The sequence below is a fragment of the Lutra lutra genome, chromosome 18 (assembly GCF_902655055.1).
Source record: "Lutra lutra chromosome 18, mLutLut1.2, whole genome shotgun sequence".
NCBI classification, from domain to species: Eukaryota; Metazoa; Chordata; class Mammalia; order Carnivora; family Mustelidae; genus Lutra; species Lutra lutra.
The window spans coordinates 12115425-12132810 of NC_062295.1; the positions used below are offsets into that span (position 1 = coordinate 12115425).

At 45.6% G+C, this 17386-nt stretch overlaps 1 protein-coding gene and 1 long non-coding RNA gene across 2 annotated transcripts in view; one reads left to right on the top strand and one right to left on the bottom strand.

Moving 5' to 3' along the window:
* Positions 1–3938, bottom strand: part of LOC125090888 (uncharacterized) — a 74942-nt gene extending 71004 nt beyond the window's left edge. The window contains exon 1 of the long non-coding RNA XR_007124512.1: positions 3875–3938. This is a non-coding gene — a long non-coding RNA (uncharacterized LOC125090888). The remainder of the gene's footprint in view (positions 1–3874) is intronic.
* The window catches only part of BMERB1 (bMERB domain containing 1), a 105183-nt gene that overhangs the window by 38625 nt on the left and 49172 nt on the right, over positions 1–17386 (top strand). The window lies entirely within an intron of this gene.

Below are 17386 nucleotides of genomic sequence, written 5' to 3' on the forward strand. Positions count from 1 at the left end.
TACACATATTTGCATGAATGCATAAAGCTCTTTGTAACAGAACTTCATTATATTACTGTATCTAGTGATGAAAATGTGGAAACAACACAATGTCTATCAATAGGGAAGTGATCAAACTTTGGTAGAGCTTAGCTTTTTTTTTTACTTTTTCTTTTAAAAAAAATTTATTTGTTTGAGAGAGAGAGAGCACAAAGGGAGAGAGATGGGGGGAGAAGCAGACTCCCCATTGACTGGAGAGCCTGACTGTGGGGCCGGATCCCAGAATTCCGAAACCATGACATGAGCTGAAGGCAGACACTCGACTGTGTCACCCAGGTGCCCCAAACTTTTTCTTTTTTTAAAAGATTTTATTTATTTGAGAGAGTGAGCAAGAGAGAGCACAAGGTAGGGGAGGAGCAGAGGGAGAGAGGAGCAAAGTCCCCACTGAGCAGGGAGCCCAATGTGGGACTCGATCCCAGGACTCCTGGATCATCACCTGAGCTGAAGGCAGCCACTTGACCAACTGAGCCACCCAGACACCCTGGTAGAGCTTTAGAGCAAAGTACTATGTAGCTATATAGAAAAGACTGCAGTAGATCTATTTTGAAAATCAAGGAAAAGGTCTTCAAGACATGTCAATTAGGTAAAAACAAAAAACAAGTTGTACAACATGTACATTCCCATTTCTGTAACAAATAAAACCAAGAACCCTGCACAATTGCATATATGTATATGCCTGCCCAACTATCACCAATGGCTGGTTACCTCCAGGAGAGGCTTGGGCCCGGATGAGAGATGTCAAGGGAATACTCTCCTTTCCTTTCTTAGTATACTTCTAGAATGTTCCATTGCTTGTGTAATTCTACACTTGATCTTAGCCAAAAGGCCAAGAAGCGATTATTGCTTGTGTCATTCTAAAACATCACTGGGACCCTGAATCAGACCTTCTGGGAAAGACAGATATGTTTCCTTGTAGGATATAATCCACTGCCATTGATATGGGCACGATACCCACAGCTCCCCAGCCTGCCCCAAGTGGCAGAGTGACCTTGAGTAGGAACCAGCCTTGAGAGGAAGACAAAAAAGGCCAGGTCCTACTCCGAGGAACTGCCCAGAGGTATGGGATGATGCCGAGGCCACATCTTCTCTATTTCTAAAGGAAAAAGTCTCTGCCCCACATGGACTGAATTGGATGCCTTGATGTCAGTACCCACAACACGAACCCAGGAAGTGAGCAGAGATGCTCTTCCTGATTGCCTAGGGTTGGAAGTAGGGAGTGAGATGTCTTGGTGGCCACCAGAACCATCTGCTGATATGGCTTTGAGTCCTGTCACCTTCTGTGGAGTAACCCCCCTTTGGAGGGGCAGCCTAGGGACAGAGGGCTGATCCTGGAAGAAGCTAGTTGCTTTCTACGCAGAGCAGCATGGAGCTGAGTCAAGCTCACATTTCAAGGGCACCTGTGGAAGCAGCCATGACTCACTGCCCCCTCCAGTTTCACACCTGGAGGAGGATATCACTGACAGGGAGCAAAGAGAGGTGACTTCCGGGGGCTGGGATGTAGGAGTGTCCTATATTTAAAACAAAAGCCGAGAAACAAAAAAGGTTCTACAGGATTCTGAAATAGCATTTACTGCCTGTGTTCCCAGTTACAAAATTAATCCATGTGCCTGATAATATTTCTAGTTCCAGTTATTTTAATTGGGCATTTATCCTAAGTCAGACACTGTGCTTTAAACTTTATATACATTATCTCATTCGGTCTTTGTAACAATTTGATGGGAAAAGAACTAATATTATGTCCATTTTACTGACACGAAAACTGGGGAAAAAATTATAAAATGTAAGAGGAGTATCACCCACAATTCCACCTTCCTAAGTTAACCAACATCCTGATGCATGTTTTCTGTCCAGTCATTTCTCCATATATTTTTTCCCCATACATCTAATAATAGGCAACTCTTCACTTTTTCATATTACACCTTTTTTTACTTGCTACCATATATTGCAAGCATATTCCCAAGTCATCAAATATTTATTCTTCAATAACTTGATTTTAACCAGCCCCTGCAGCTCAACATTTGACATTTCCAGTTTTTCACATTGTAAAGAAGGCTGTTATGAGTATATATCTAGTGGATTAGTCTTCCATGAAAAACCTGAGAAGGGTAAATTCTTTTTTCTATGGAGGTATAATTAAAATATAACATACTATTAGTTTCTGGTGTACACCATGATGACCCAGGATTTGTATATATTGTGAAATGATCCCACTCATCTAATGCTCGTCCCCACACACAGTTATGCATTTTTAAAAATTACTGTCGTGAGAACTTTTAAGATCTACTCTCTTAGCAACTTTCAGATGTACAATACGGTAGTATTAACTGTAGTCACCAGCTGTCCATCACATGTCCAGGACTTACTTCTTTTTTATTTTTTTGAAGATTTCTTTATTAGAGAGAGAGAGGGAGCATCTCAAGCAGACTCTGTGCTGAGCGCGGAGCCCATCTCGGGGCTCGATCTCACGACCGAGATCCTGACCTGAGCCAAAATCAAGAGTCAGACACTCAAATGACTGTACCACCCAGGCAGCCCAGGACTTGTTTCTTTTATAACTGGACTTTTCTACATATTGACTCCTTTCACCCATTTTGGATAAGTTAATTTAAAGGAGAATTCCAAGTGTACGTGCTTTTCCTTCTATTGAAGACAGCTTTGTCTGGCTGAGTTAGGCCTGGATCGGATCCCAGCTCTCCACTACTCCCCAGCCCTGCAATCTTAGATGGCTCATTTCCCTTTCTGGGACTCCCTCCTGTATCTATAAAACAGGGTAATGTATTGCTTCCTTCTTGGAAGGCTTGCCCTGAGGATAACTGATCTAATTAAGGCTTACATTTTTATTAGGCTCAGGGAATGACTCTTACCCTCTTCCTGCCTCCCGATCTCCACAGGACAAGACCCAAACCATCTGTCAGGATCCAGCGCCAATGCCACCCCCTCCATGAAATCTTTAGTCTCTTCCTGGCTAGAATTATGTCCTTTCTCCCCTTGTTCTTTTCTTCTTTTTGGTTTTAAATGGAAACAAAACTCACAGAGTGTAAAACTAACCCTTATACAGCGTACCCCTTAGGGTGCTTAATACATTCACAATGTCATGCAGCGGTCAACTCCACCTAGTTTCCAAACATTTTTATCACCCCCAGAAGGAAACTTCATCACTTCTCATACACCCCCTCTCCTGGACTACTCTCTGTCTCTGTGGATTTGCCTGTTGTGTGTATTTCCCCCTGAAAGAAGTCATACAGCTTGTGGCCTTTTATGTTTGGCTTCTTTCATCATCTTTACTTCTCTGACATTGAAAATACTTGTTCTAGGGGCGCCTGGGTGGCTCAGGTGGTTAAGCGTCTGCCTTTGGCTCCGGTCATGATCCCACCGTCCTGGGATGGAGCCCCGCATTGGGCTCCCTGTTCAGCGGGAGCCTGCTTCTCCCTCTACCTCTGCTTCTCCCCCTGCTTGTGCTGTCTGTCTGTCTCTCTCTGGCAAATAAATAAACAAAAGAAAGAAAGAAAGGGAGGAAGGAAGGAAGGAAGGAAGGAAGGAAGGAAGGAAATGGTTGTTCTACACTTGCTTTTCCTCTTTTTCCTCCTGAATTTCTCTCTCCATGGGCTTCAAAGCTTCTCCGCCCCAGGACGTCCTCCTGTGTGTTCTCAACACCAACCCCCCGAGAGCCTGCCATCCAGCAGGCGACCCTGCAATCCAGCAGGATGTCCTGCCCAAAGGAAGCCCCGAACCTGCTTTGCTGAACTGAACGGGAAGTGCAGCCCTGCGCAAGTCCCCCGCCTCGGAGGCTGAAGAATTTAGGGAAGATCCTGGACTGTAACAAATCATTACTCACTGTAAATCGACTCAGAGAAGCCTCGCTGGCTTCGTCCTCACGGGCATGAATCCCTCGGGGCTGCTCTTCCGGTAGACCCTCCCGCTTCCGGTAGACGCTCCCACTTCCGGTAGACCCTGCCCCTTCCGGTGGCCCCGCCCCTTCGGGCAGTCTGACAGCAAGTCCAGAGAAGGGTTTCAGGCCCCGAGTTAGAGATAGCTAAAGATGAGCTCTTCCACATGCAAAGTGGAGACCCGGTCGCAGGAAGAGCATCTCCTTTCCGGGCTCATGTCCTTTCAGTGGCTTCCTACTGCCTTCACCCGCGCAGCTGTGGGATGAATGGATTGTGCGGGTTCAAGCCTGGGACCACGGAGTGGGGGTGCCTGGGTGGCTCAGTCGGTTAAGCATCTTCCTTCGGATCAGGTCATGATCCCAGGATCCTGGGACAGAGCCTTATGTCGGGCTCCTTGCTCAGCGGGGAGCGTGCCTCTGCCTGCCACTCCCCCTACGTGTGCTCTCTCTCTCTAATAAATAAGATCTTAAAAAGAGAGAGAGAGAGAAACTGGGATCATGGGTTTCTAGCACGTTTCTTGGCTGATGGGACCCTGAGACGGTGTGAAGTGGATGGATTCAGGATAAGCTTTAGGAGTCCAGTTAATAGACCTGCGTTGGAAGAAGGGAGAGGAACCTCCAGCATTGTCTCTTGCCTAGCTCAAATCCTCAGCTGCCCGCCCTGTGTTCTCCTTTCCTCTTAACAGCTAACTCGTTCTTGGAGTGTCACATTAAAGGTCACTTCCTCAGGGACAGCATCCTTTTTTTTTTTAAGATTTTATTTATTTATTTGACAGATCACAAGTAGGCAGAGAGGCAGGCGGAGAGAGGGGGGAAGCAGGCTCCCTGCTGAGCAGAGAGCGGAGGTGGGGCTGGATCCCAGAACCCTGAGATCATGACCCTATCAGGGACACCTTTCTGACCCCTAAACTAGGCGAGGCCTTGATGCCTCCCCCTCTCCCCACCCAAACACATATGTACTGTATTGTAATCCTGGCTCCTGTGATCGATGAGGACGGAGGGAGGCCCTCTCCTTTTCACCTCTGTGTCTGCAGCGCTGGGGTCAGCATCGGGCATGTAGTTGGCACTCGCTAAACAGTGCGTGCAAGAATGGCTATTGTCACCTTCGGTCATTGCTAGGTGTTTGGAAGGTCCAGGGCAGGAAGCCATCAGCCCTGCAGACTATAAGATGATGGTTGCATTACTCAGGGCTCTCAGGCTCAAGCAACACGATGAATTCAACTGCCTTAAGCTAAAGAAGGAGGTTACTGGGGGCACCTGGGTGGCTCTGTCAGTTGAGTATCCGGCCCTTGATTTGCGCTCAGGTCATAATCTCCGTCCGGGGGAAAAAAAAAAAAAGTCCCACCCAGCAGGGAGTCTGCTTGAGGATTTCTCTCCCTCCTTCTCTGCCCCTCCCCATCCCCTCCGCTTATGCTCACTCTCACTGTCTCTCTCTCTCTCTCAAGTAAATAAATAAAATCCTTAGAAAAATAAAGAGATTATTGGCTTATGAATAGATTTCAGGCATGGCTAGATCCAGGGGTTCAGAACCTCATCAGTTCAGTCATGGGTCAGCCGGATGGAGTGTTTTCATCTTCTCTTTATTCTGCATCTAGCAAGTGTTAGATTCATTCTCAAGACAGGTGCTTTCCATGTGGTGACACCAACCGCTCCAAGCTTAGGTGACCCATCAGCTAGCAATCCCAGCAGGGACAGTCGTCTTCTCCGGTAGTTTCACTAAATGTCCTGGGACTGACTCTCTTTGCTCCAACTGGGATAATCCGTCCATCTGAACCAATTACTGTGGTGGGAGAGAGAGAGGAAGAGGTGGCAATGGAATATTTTGATTGGTCAGTTTCTGGGTCATGTGTCCAGTCCTCCAAAGGAAAATCAGTAAATGCACAGTAGCTGGGGCAAAAGAAAGACATCATTCAGAGGTCACTGGGCTTGAGGAGCTGGACTCGGAGGCTGGAGGCCTGATTCTGACCTTGCTATCAGTTAGCAAATCTCTGATTCTGACGTTACCATCAGTTCGCAAATCTCCTCGCTATTCAGGTCCTTCATCCATAAAAGGGACAGTCACACCCATTCAAATGCCAATAAGTACCAGCCCCGGGAAGACATTGCTCTCTTTTTCCATCCCCCTTGCTTACTTTCTTCAGAAAATGGTTTGGATGATGTCTGAACCGTTTCGACCTGATGTGACTTACAAGGAAATTATGCATGTGTTTTATATCCATTCCAGTCATTTCAGTAATTGGTTCTGAGACACTGTTAATCTCCCCAAGCCCCATCCCAAGTATAAACTGCCATTTCCAGCTGTTTCACTGGAGGAAAACGGGGGAGGATGCTTGTTTCCTTCTCGGGAAAAGAGAAGGGACGTAAACAAACATCCACCAGAAAAACAAAACCAAAGCCTAAAACCAATTTGCCGACTCCCAGATTGTCCATTTTAGGCATATTCAACTAGTGTCTCCACCTGCAAACCAGTAATTCTTGGGAGCTGGGCTAGCTAGTGCACAACTGAGGGAGTAATTAGAAATCCAGAAAATCCATTATTTGAGAGGCCCATGCTGATGATTCAGAGAATATAAGAACTGGGAGACTGTTTTGCCTTTAGCTGGGCTAAATGTGAGGATCCTTTCGGGTGTAGGCAATTGAAACCCATTCGACTTAGCCAAGGGGATATTGTTTAGGATTTGGGGGTTAGTTAGGATTGCCCAGAGGAACTCAACAGGAGCTATATATCTATATCTCTGTATCTATCTATGCAGATAGATTTCCCTCTCTATATAAATATATATATATATATATATAGTTTATCATGAAGAATTTGTTCATGTGATTATGGAGGCTGGAAATTCTCATGATCTGCCATCTGTTAATTGAAAACCCAGGAGAACCCGGGGTGTAAATCAGTCTGAGTTCCAGAGGAAGGCCTGAGAACCAGGGGAGCTGATGATGTAAATACCAGGTCTTGGGCAGGAGAAGATGAGATGTGCTGTCCCAGCTCAGTCAGTGAAGTAGAAAAAGGAAGGGGTGAATTCCTCTTTCTTCTGCCTTTTGTGCTGTTCAGGCCTTCAACGAATTAGAGGCGGCCCACCCACACTGGGTGAAGGCAATCTCGTTGCCCCTTAAACCACACAGGTTAGAACTGTGCAGATTCTCTTTTATGAGGATATTTTTCAATAAATGCAGTACAGTCCTACAAATGTATTTTCTCTTCCTTGTGATTTTCTTAGTACTATTTTCTTTCTAGCCTATTTTATGGTAAGAATACAGTATATGATACATATAATGTATGTTATTGTTTATGTTACTGGTCAGGTTTCTGGTCAACAATAGCCTATTCCTAGTTAACTTTTGAGGGAGTTGAAAGGTATACATGCATTGGACTATGTGGGGAGCGGGGGGTCATCACCCCCTAAGCCCTGTGTTGTTTGAGGGTCAACTGTGTGGTGCTACTAAGTAAATTTCCAATGACAGTGAGATCTTGTTACCATCACCTCTTCTAAATAAAACTGAGATGGTCTACCCCATAGCACAGCACAGGTTAGGGGGCCAGAGTCCTGGGGTTTGAATACTGGATCCAATATTCAATGACTATGTGAACTACTTAGGCAAATTAACCTGCCTCCATGTCTTAGCTTTCTCATTTACCAAATAGGTATGATAATAGTACCTACCTGATACATGGGTTCGGGCCATTAAGTGTGTTAATACAAGCAAAATATTCAGAATTCTGCCTGGCAAATAGTAAAGACAATAAATAATAACTATTATCCTTACTGTAAAGTTTATTTCAATTATGGCTTGGATTATTTATCAGATTATACGGAAAAAAATAGAAAGTGCTAGAAAGAGAAGTTTTGTGAGTATGGAAAAATAGGGCTAAGTAACCATTACTAAGATTGAATATATCATTGCTGTTGCCTTTGAGGTTATTGCTTGAATTCTAGATAGAAATTAATTTTACAACTTTAAAACCTTAAATAGGAGTTTCTTCTAAATAAACTTGTGCAAATAATTAGCTTTTCTGCTCATGTTACCTGGCAAGGAAGACCAATTGTTTTTGTTTTTGTTTTTGTTTTTGTTTTTGTTTTACCAAGTTTATCAGCATAAGAAGTCTGGAACTTAAAACCTTTGACATCCTCGTTTGTTTGTTTGTTTGTTTTTAAGATTTTATTTATTTACTTGACAGACAGAGATCAGAAGTAGGCAGAGAGAAAGAGGAAGAGAAGCAGGCTTCCCACTGAGCGGAGAGCCCGATGCGGGCTTGATCCCAGAACCCTGGGATCATGACCTGAGCTGAAGGCAGAGGCTTTAACCCACTGAGCCACCCAGGTGCCCCGACATCCTCATTTATAAAAGACAAGTAACAGAGTCGCTTTTCTTAAAGGGGGTCTAAAGGACCCTCTTTGGAGAAGGGTTTGCAAACCTTTTCTTAAAGGGCTAATAGTAAATATTTGTGTCTTTTGAAGCCATATGGTGTCTATCCCAACCATCCAACTCTGTGTGAAAGCAGCCATAGACGACACATAAACAAATGGGCACATGGCTATGTTCCAATAAAGCTTTATTTATGGACACTGAAATTTGAATTTTGTATAATTTCCACATGTCATGATCCAGTCTTTTCCTTTCGATTTTTTTCCCCCAACAATTTAAAAATGTATCAAAACCGGTTTTAGCTCCCAGGCTGCACAAAACCCAGAGGGTCTAGATCTGGCCTCAGGCTGCAGTTTGCAGACCTTGCTTTAGGAGCCGGGTGTGCAGGCTTTCTGGAGGAAGGCAGGTGGGAGACACTAGGACTGCCCTTTGCTCCATAGCTGGGTTACTCTAGTGGCATTTTCAGCCCCTGCTGCTCAGCCTCACACGTTTTTGGATGTTGAGTGGGGTGCCTGGGTGGCTCAGTCATTAAGCATCTGCCTTCAGCTCAGGTCATGATCCCAGGGTCCTGGGATCAAGTCCCGCATCGGGCTTGCTCCGCAGGAAGCCTGCTTCTCCCTCTCCCACTCCCCGTGCTCCTGTTCCCTCTTTCCCTGTGTCTCTGTCAAATGAATAACTAATATCTTCAAAAAACAAAAAACAACAAAAAAAGCACAATTAAAAAAAAAAAAGATGCCAGGTGTTAGTGTGACTCTCTACAGGAATCTCCCAAAATGTTTAAGCAAAAACAGGACACAGTAGGTTCTATTTTTCCAGGAACAGTTGACTCAGGCTTTCAAAATACCTCATTTGTTGCTGCCCATCTCTTGGTTCTTGACCTGCTTCCATGAAGGCTTTGCTCTCAGGATCCACGTGACGGCAAGGTTCATGTCCGGCAGAAAACTGGACAGAGTTTCTCTCCCTGCAAGAGTTCACCTAAGAGTTCTGGGCCGGATTCCTTGTGTTTTGTCATGGGGCCCCTTGCCCATCAGAACCAGCCTGCGGCTAGGGACACAGAATGCTATGCCACTCCACAATCCCCAAGACTGGGGGCCGGTGGCCTCATTGGTTCCCTAGCGGATGTTGGGGTCTTATTACCAAAGAAAGGCGAAGCACGCAGGGAGGCAAAATCAACAGATGGCCACTGCATGTCAGAGACGTCACACGATGACATTTAGAGCTGAAATGCCCTGATCAAAATGAGCCCGCAGCAGGAACTTGCCCTTTAAACTCCCTCGTCTCAAGGTCTCCCCTTAGGCAAAATGTTCTTTGCGGGTTCCAGCTTCCCTTAGAGCAGACCCTCTGGGCTTGGCACAGCTGGGACTATGGAAAGTTTTATTTTTCATTTTCCATGCATTCGAGTGGCCTAGACTCCTAGTACTCTGTTGATTGAAATTCTGTTTGGGGGAAGCAGTGACTTGAATAGCTAACAGGTTGGCTCAGCCCCTCGTCCCTCTCAGGCAAGGCAGACCCAGTCCAACTCTGTAGCTGTGCTCCAAATAGCCCCTTCCTGACGTGGGCGCTGCATGATTCATACTGGAGTTTTCCAGGCTCACGGGTGTTGTTGACAGTTTCTCCTACTCTTCTCTACCCCATGACATTGACCCCCTTTTCCTACCTCTTCCCAGATGCCTTTCCCTACTTCATGTTCACCGTGGGGTACTCTTCATTCCCATGCCACATTTCTCCCCCAACTTCTGCCAGACCCAGACTTCAGCCCTCGGTTCCTGGCACCCACTTTAAGAGATGCCAAGCAGCGGGGAGGTGCCTGGGTGGCTCAGTCAGTTTAGTGTCTGCCTTCACCTCAGGTCATGAACTCGGGGTTCTGGGATCGAGCCCTGCATTGGGCTCCTTGCTCAGTGGGGAACCTGCTTCTTCTTCTCCTTCTGGAGCTCCACCCTGCTTGTGCTCTCTCTCTCTCTCTCTCAAATGAATAAGATCTTAAAAAAAAAAAAAAAAAAGGCACCAAGCAGGTGTAGGGGAAGAAAAAAAAAATATTTTTCTTCTACGCACATTAGGGTCCTGGGCTGGGGGGTCTGTAAATTAAACTGACAAAAGATGGATTTACAAGAGAGGAATGAACAGAAGTTTGTGACCCTGTGTATTGCACATACACACGGCCTCCATGGTGAGCAGCTCATGGGAGTGGTTAGAATTGGGACAAAAGAACAATAAATTTTTAGAGAAGTGACAAGTCACTTGACTTGGAGCTGCCAGGCAGTACATCATGGGGAGGTAAATGAACGTGGGAAATTCATGTCAGGGAAGAGCTAATTTTCAGCAGAGTTTGTTTTATAGATTTGTCTGGTAATGATAACGGTCTAGAGTTCTCTCTGGTGATTAACCTCTACCCTTCCTGATAGTGAGGGGAAGGATACACCTCTGCAGACTGATGTCCTGCTTTTAGGCAAATCAGGGGAGGGCAAAGAGCTTTCTTTGTTTCTCATTCATTTGCTTTTTTTCTTGAATGCCTTTAGCTCAAAACAATTCTTAAGCCAAGGGGGCAAATTTGGGGATGCCACATTCTGCTGGCCTTCACAAGGAACCTTCTGGATGCCCTCCAAGGCTAACTGAGGACTGGGCTGGTGTTTCGGACTCCACCGGGTGTGCCTGGGTGTACGCCCCAAAACACTCTGCCTCCTCGTGATTTGAATGCCACACCCCAGGCCAGTTGGCCGGGTCTGTGGGAAGAGAATGGGATGCCAGTGGGCTGTGGGCTGTCCCACTCTCAGAAAGATCCACAGGACTGGTTGCTGCTGAGTGGGGAAAAGCAGCAGGCATGTGCCTAATTGCGTTTGAAATTATTGCCTTTGTTTTATTTTATTTTATTGCATTTACTGATTGCTTGCAATGACCAGGCCCTGGGCTAAGCACTTTGCACAGGTTGTGATGCATTTAATCTTCATCCTCTGAGGCAATGGCGGGAGGCTGGGCTGGCTTCCCCGGGCTGTTCCCTCCGCTGTGTGCTCTCTTCCAGGAGACAGCAACTGTGGAAACCACCACCAGATCTCCTCACTGCCCCCATGAAATGGCCTTCTGTAGGTCAACTGCCAGGAATCCAACCCTGATTTTCCACCACATCCTCTGGCCCTTTCCCATCGCTGCCTCCCACAGTGCTGCTCCCCTTTCTCATTTCGCTCCAGCAACATGGACCTTCTCTCTGTTCTTGAACATGAAGCTTGTAGCCATCTGAGGGCTTAGGCACCTACAGCTTTGTCTGCCAGTAGAGGTCCTTCCTCCCATCTTCTCAAGCCTGCTCCTCTTGGCCATTCGATGGCAGCTCAGATGTCATTTTCTCGGAGCAGCCTTCCCAGACCCCAGTGTCAGAAGGGGTCCCCCCATCCATCGCTTGGTAGCTCATAAGCACATTATTTCTCGCTATGTAATCCCGTCAACTTAAAGGATACTGTCTATCTCCCTTGCCTGTTGCCATCTTCCCCCAGTAGGAAGGAGGTTTCGTTTCCATAGGCCAGCTTCTGGAACATTGGCTGGTGTACGGTAGTTATGTTGAATAAACAGAAAGTCACCCAATGACATGGGAAGCCATGTCATTTGTCCAAAACTCCACAGAGGAAGGGCCGCCCGAGGGGACAGAGCGCTGAGTGTTCAAAAAGGATGAATGAACTGAATGAAAAAAATCAGAACCTATGAAAAGAATACGAGCTGGTTGAACCTCTGCCTTGCTTTGGTGTCCAGTTTTGTTTTGTTTTGTCTTAGTTTTGTGTGTGTGTGTTTTGTTTTGTTTTGTTTTTTGGTGTCCTCAGCTTTTCTGAAGTCAAGTTGACCCTTGGACGTAATGCTCAGATTTTTGCATCTCTTGAAGCATCGCTGGGGGGAGCTGGCTCAGTGCCACCCCTCCAGTTCAGGCGGGGACACACAAGAAATTCTGGGCTTTTGCTCCATTTGCATGTGATCCTCTTCATCTTTTAACGTGGGAATATTTTTCTTCCGATTTTGAAAATAACACCAGAGTCTACCCGCAGGGAGGTGTATGTAACTTCCTACCCTGTAAATGTGGGCTATGCTTGGTGACTTGCTTCCAAAGAGGACAGTATGGGAAGTAGTGGGGCGGAGGGCAAGAACAGCCTTCCAGTGGAGGGATCTGACAAATACTACTTGGCCAGGTGGTCAAGGTCAGTATCAGCATTGATAAGTCATCTTGAGAACATGTGTCCTTGATAGAAGGTGATGAGAATGGCCCATTCCCTCTGTGGTCTTCCTCTTTCAAACCCATTGCCCCAGTATAAAGATCAGAGAAATAATCAGACAAATCTCAATTGAAGGACATTCTATAAAACAGCTGGTAGGTACCCCTCCAAACTGTCAAGGTCATCATCCAAAACAAGGAATACTGTCACAGCCAAGAGGACCCTAAATGTCATGGTAACCTGAATGGAATCAGGAATAGAAAAATGACATTAGGTAAAAACTAAGGGACTCTGAACAAAGTCTGGATTTCAGTTAATTAAAAAAATTTTTTTTTAATTAAAAAAAAAGTCCTAAATCTCTTGCCTTTGTGATTGATCTCCCTGGTAGGGCCATGACATACTTCTCATGCTGGACTTCCCATCCAGAATCTCCATCTCCACGTTGGCTTCTCTTTCCTTCCTCTCCCATGATCCAGCTCTGCCCCTGGCATCCCAGTGTGCCTTCTGTGTTGGTGAATGTTGACCTTGGCCTACCCATGCTCGCATGCAGTCCTTGCACTGGCTTCCTTGACTGAGGCTCTCTGACCCTAAGACACCTTGAATCACACCCAAATCACCCCTATTCATACATGGTTTATCCCATGCTATTCCCCTCTCTGGCATTCTCTGAATGAAAATAATGTTCTCCAAGCAGTTTATCCCTAAGTTTCCAGCCAGTGAAGGATGAAATGAGCCACATTATTTCCAGGCTAGGCAATTTTTAAAAACTGAAATATTACTTTAGACAGTTGCAATTAATTTTCCTCTAGATACCAATCATTTTAGCCCCACCAAGCATGGTTTTAAGCAGCACCATCTGGTTCTCTAGCCATCCTTGCATGACCTTCGCCCTTCACCTACTTCTGAATTGGTTTGTAAATTGCAAGTGTTAGGGAGTCCTAGTAGAGATGCATGAATCACAGCTCAGGATAGATTCATAATCGTCTATATTCATGAAATCGTTCTGAGACTGCCAGGCTGGAGGATTTTTTTTTTTAATGGGCTTTGAATAATAGAATGAACCTGAAAAAGTGCTAAAAAAAAAAATAGTTGCCTGTGCAATTTTATTTTTTATTTTCTAAAGATTTATCTGTTTATTTGAGAGAGAGAGAGAGAGCATGAGTGGGAGGGGCAGAGGGAGAGGGGAAGAGAGAATCCTGAGGCAGACTCTGTGCTGAGCATGGAGCCCAACACGGGGCTTGATCTCAGGACCCTGAGATCACAGCTGGAGCTGAAACCAAGAGTCAGATGCTTAACCAGCTGTGCCATCCAGTCACCCCATGTTTATGAAATTTTAATTAGGCAATCATCTTATTATTAATACAAGGTTATCAATTTCCACAGTTTAAATTTGACATCTCTACCAACTCCCACTGAATTAGTAAGAATATCTGATTCTCTTACATGGTCTCAAAGGACTTTTGAAACCAACCCAAGCTCTTCCACTCGGCGCTGGGAGAAATATGACAGAGTTGTGTGGTGACTCATTGAAGGTCACGTAGAAGTGTTGGAGGGAGGATGCCAAGTAATGAAAAATGACATAACACATTGTCAAATAACCTGCCAGAACTCATGTGTCATCTCCTTCAAAGTCCCACCCTTGATGGTAACACACACATTATTCAGATGAAAACCTTTCTAGAAATCCTCCTTTGGATCTGTAGTCCCAGTCTGTGTTGAGATCTTGTCAACAGCCCAATAATGATAAAGCTTTGCCTTGGAGAGGAAGTTTGATTTTTTGGAACTACCCAAAGTCATTCCAAGCCAGCTTGTGCAAATAAAGTGGGTAATCAGATCATGAGAATATAAAAACATGAATTTAAATGCGCACTGCTTTTCTTCAATGGCTCGTAAGCTGATTTGAAAGTAATTATCAAAGAGTTTGTTTATTAATATCTCTCATTATTCCAGAAAGGATTTAATAGTCATGTAAGAGTCTAAGAAGTTTTAAAAGGCTTGAGGAATGTTGGTATTATTAGAAACATAAAGCATTCCAAGATGATTCCTTGAAGGATAATATTCTAGAATATTTGTTTTTAAAAAAAGAATTTATTTCCATTACCTTAGTATCACTCCTCCACCTCCAGGCTTAATGTTGGTTTTGTGGATGACGTAGGTGGGGCACAAGATTTTTGGTGCTTCTCATCCTTCCTAAGAAGGCATGAGATGGGATGGTGCATGAGTGGGGTATTCCCAATGAACAGAGTTCTGGGACAGAAGGTAAAAGGGAGAGGGGCTCCCAAGGGACTGATCTCCTCTGTGCTTTCCCACCATAGCTCCAGCTGTGATGGTGTCTGTGGTGGGGTGCTGTCTCTTTTGATGATGATGGTGATGGTGGTGGGGATGATGTGGTTGTGGTGATGGCAATGATGGTGGGGATGGTGATGATGATGGTGATGGTGATGATGGAGGTAGTGATTGTGATGATGGTGGTCATGGTGATGGTTATGGTGGTGATGATGGTGGTAATGGTGATGATGGAGATAGTGATTGTGATGATAGTGGTCATGGTGATGGTCATGATGATAATGATGGTCATGGTGGTGATGGTGGTGGTGGTGGTGATGGTGATGATGGAGGTAGTGACTGTGATGATGGTGGTCATGGTGATGATGACGGTGATGATGATGGTGATGGTGAATGATAATTGACACTCATCAAGATCTAACTTGGTCTTTTTGATGTGCTAGCCTTAAAATCTCTGACTCAGCCCTCACTATGACCATTGTGTAATTTCTATTATTGTCCCCACTTACAAATGATGGATACTGACAGTAGGTTAGCTTGCATAATCCCTGCACCAACTGTGCAAATAGTATGGAATGAACAAATATTGTAAGCAAGTATTGTTAGACCCACTTTAGTGAGAAAGAGGAAACTCAAAAGAATTTAAATTACTTGTCCAGGGGCAGTAGCCAATAAAGGGCAGAGCCAACATTCTGAGTTGAGCCATGTCATCAACTAAACAAAGCTGTGCCGTGGCTGCTGGAACTGAGCTGGGTGACATGGACAATGGCCAGTGAGCCAGAGAGCAGTCTCTCTGCTTCGTTGTCCCACATCTTTCACTGAGGTCCCCACCTACAGACCATAGTTTCTTCCCTCAAAGATGATAATGACCTGGTTCTAGGACCCTCCATGTAGGTTTCTTCGGCCTTCTCTATTACATAGACTGTGGTAGGCTCAATAATGGCACCTCCAAGATGCCCACAGCGTAATCCATGAAACCTGTGCATATTACCTTGTATAGCGAACAGGAAGTAAGGTGTTCCTAGGAGTTCTCCTGAAAAAGTGGATCTAAACCAGTGATTCTCAGCCAGGGACACTTTTGTCCCCCAGGGGTTATTTGCAAATGTTTGAAGACATTTGGGGTTGGTGGGAGGATGCTCCTGGCGTCTAGTGGGTGGAGGCCAGGGACCCTGCCAACATCCTACAATGCATAGGACAGCCCCCTTAGCAAAGAATGATCTGGCCCTAAATGTCGGTAGTGCTGAGGGTGAGAGACTCTGGTCTAAACAAAATGCTTGGAGGCTGCTGAGCAGGGCTGAGATTAAACCCTTGCCATAGCTTTGGTCTCTGACTTTTCAGAGCAAGCCTTCGATGTTCTCATGTTCTACTTCCTTACCCCCATTTTACAGATAAGGACACTGAGGCTTAAAGAAGTTAAATCATTTGCCCAAGGTTGGCAGTTAGAAAGGGGCAGAGCCAAGGCTTAAACTCAAGTCGGCTTGGCTGTGGCTCGTGTTTCTTAACCCCAGTGCTGGGCGCACATTCTCCTAATAACTTTTGCCATTTGGACAAGTCAGATGTGGCTGAGAAAACAGAAACTCAGGGAAGCTAAACAATGAGCCTAAAGTCACAACAGAGACTAAGAACCATAGCCAAGGTCTGGAAACAAGTCAGCTTCCTTGGCTGCAAAACCTTCCTTGCAGGGTGATTGTGAATATAGAGTACATTCAGGAAGGCCTGGTGCAGTGGGAGGGATGATTACATGCAGGACCCAGCGGCATCCTCCTTCACGAGGCAGGCTGGGGGGGGGGGGATGGAGCAGCTGGGAGTGCTGGAATTAAAAGCAGTTACTGCATCTTCTTGGGAAATGATGACTCATTAAAAGCAACCGCCTGTTTCCTATAATATTCCCGTTATAGCGAGAAGGCTAGATGCTTGGTGCATCCCATAAGGCAGTGTTTGGGGGTTGAGATGAGCTGCTTTCCTCCATGAATGATTGATGACAATAAAAGGCAGGGGTGTCACCAGGAGCCTTAGAAGTGCATCAGGATATAGTAATGCAGCTCAGATATATTTCCCTGGGACTTAAGACTAATGGGTCAGAAGACGTGCATGGGTACACTCAGTGGTGAGCCAAGAATGGCTTTCAACAGAGGGTTGCTGGGAACCCTCTGGACCCTGCTTCTAGGGCAGGTGGAGTTGGAGGATTGAAGTCTTACCTAGAGGGACAGAGGAATGGCCCAGATGCAACCTGTTGATCTCCAGATCTGAGGATCCTCACACTGTCTTCTTCCCCATGTCAGTCTGGCTTCTTCCAGGGAAAGGACATGTGAGTGTAGTCAGAATGATACAGAGCACCCTTTATCATGCCAGGCGTAGAGCCAAGCACTTCACATCTTATGTCCCCTCCCGAGCAGCAGCTCTGTGAGATGGGAAACCCATTTTACCCAAGAGGAAACTGAAATTAGGAGGATTAAGTGGTGAGTCTGGATCACACATTCGGCGATAGATGCAAAACTTGAACTAGAATCTGTCTAGATCTACCATCAGGGGTTGGCTGATGGTATACTAATGACCTTCCTCCCTGACATGTAAGGTCCTTCCTTGCTCAATGAGGGCAAGGATCTTGTCTGTTTTGTTC